At 51.5% G+C, this 2,109-nt stretch overlaps 1 long non-coding RNA gene across 1 annotated transcript in view; it reads left to right on the top strand.

Annotated features, from left to right (window-relative positions):
- Nucleotides 1-850: 850 nt before the first annotated feature.
- LOC107184815 overlaps nucleotides 851-2,109 on the top strand; it is a 10,993-nt gene continuing 9,734 nt past the window's right edge. Inside the window, exon 1 of the long non-coding RNA XR_001515726.1 lies at nucleotides 851-864. This is a non-coding gene — a long non-coding RNA (uncharacterized LOC107184815). The remainder of the gene's footprint in view (nucleotides 865-2,109) is intronic.

Genomic DNA, 2,109 nt, shown 5'->3' on the forward strand with positions numbered 1-2,109 from the left:
AAAATTTGTGCACTGGTGGGGGGCGGGGGGTTTCCCTCAGCCCCACTTGTGCCCTCTCACAGTCTGGGACCCCTCGGGAGATAACGACCTGCTGGCTTAGGCCTGCTCCCAGGTGGCAGAGGGCAGGCCCAATCCCTAGGTGCAGCCCCTGGTTGGGCTCAGAGCAGGGCCGATTGGGGAGTTGGGGCACTGCCCCCCTGTCATGCACAGAGCAGGGGGGATTAGGAGGTTGTGATGCCACCCTCAATCACACTCAGGGTAGGGCCGATTGGGGGGTTGGGACGCCACCCCCTGCCACACTCAAGGCAGGATCGATAGGGAGGTTGAAGCACCACCCCCTGTCACGCACAGAGCAGGGCTGATCAGGGGGTTGGGAAGCTCACCCCTAACAGGCACAGAGCAGGGGTGATCAGGGGGTTGGGGCACCTTCCCCTGTCATGAACAGAGCAGGGCGGAGAGGGAGGTTGTGGCCCCAACCCCTGTCACACACAGAGCCGCAGGGCGACCAGGGGGTTTGGGTGCTGCCCCCTGTCACTCTGCTCCATGGGCCAGGAGGTCTCGTAGCTCTGCTGATCTCAGTGCTAGGAGGCCTCACTGCTCTGCTGATCCTGGTGCTGGGAGGCCTCATGGCTCTGCTGATTCCAGTGCTGGGAGGCCTCATGGCTCTGCTTGACACAGGGGCAGTGAGGCCTCGCAGCTCTGCTGATCCCGGGTTGGGGAGGCCTTTTGGCTCCACTGATCCCGGTGCTGGGAGGCCTCACGGCTCTGCTGATCCTGGTGCTGGGAGGCCTCGCTGCTCCACTGATCCCAGTGCTGGGAGGCATATTACCCTTTTACTATATAGGATAGAGGCCTGGTGCATGGGTGGGGACTGGCTGGTTTGCCCTGAAGGGTGTCCTGGGTCAGGGTGGGGGTCCCCACTGGGGTGCCTGGCCAGCCAGGGTGAGGGGCTGAGGACCGGTTTCAGGCTGGCCAAGCCCCCCGACAATGGAAGCTCCACGCCTCTCCTTTTTTTCTTTTTATTCTGAGATTTTACCTTCTATATTTGAAACTTTGTTGCTCTGAGTGGCGCAGAGCTGGGTAGTGGCAGGCAGGGAACCTTGGCTTCCTCTGTCACTGGAGCAAGCAAGCCTCCTGTTCATGTCAGTTGCCTGGCTGCTGGTCACCATCTTGGTTGGAGTTCATTTGCATATCGCCCTGATTAGCCAATGGGAAGGGTAGCGAAGTTATGGGTAATTACCATGTTTCTCTTTTATTAGATAGGTTAGATTACACTTTTATCAGTTATGAATCAGTGTATAATTGAGACAGAAAAAATCATATATACACATATGATTGGATCTGACTTGGAGCTCATAAAAAATAAAATTTCAGTCATTTGATTATTGGGGAAACTCCCCTTCTGGTGTTGTACAAAAATCTGGCAACTGAAGGCAGCCCTGTAGCCTTTAGTCTATCAGTGTAGCCACTGATACACTCCTTGTTGAAGCTTTGAGGTTAATCATCTCTATTGCTTTTATCCCAAGTGTGGGAATGTTTTGGAGTCAGTAATTCCACACAGTAGGTCCAACTTCCCCAAATGGAGCCCACACCTAAAATCCTGCTGTGTAATGTGGTACTGTCAGGGACAGGAAATGGGTCTCCACTCTCCTCAGGACCCAGTGCTCCCATCATGCTTATTCATGAGGACTCCTAGCATTGCCTCTCTTATTTTTGCTCATCCTTACCCCGGTCAAAAATATTCTTCTTCCTCTTTATCCCATCATTATCCTCTAATCCTTGCAATCTAGTTTTCAAAACACAAAAGATGAGAAGGAATCTGCAGTGAATTAATGCTTTGAGCCCTGCAAACACAAGCCTCTTGCCAGATAAAGGGGAGAAAGATCTGGGTAACTTAGGGGAATGTGGAGGTGGAAAAATATAGTGATAACAGGACATAATAACTCAATAAATTACCTTGCCTTATTGTAATTTCCACCTGGAATTTTTAATGAATCAGTACCTACAGCTCATTTTGAAAATATACATTCAAAAGTAGAAATGGAACACACACAAAGGGGGAAACATTGTGTCAGTCACTTCCAACCCAGAAATTCTATGTTGGATTCA

The sequence above is a fragment of the Myotis davidii genome, unplaced genomic scaffold (assembly GCF_000327345.1).
Source record: "Myotis davidii unplaced genomic scaffold, ASM32734v1 scaffold26, whole genome shotgun sequence".
In the NCBI taxonomy this organism is placed as follows: domain Eukaryota; kingdom Metazoa; phylum Chordata; class Mammalia; order Chiroptera; family Vespertilionidae; genus Myotis; species Myotis davidii.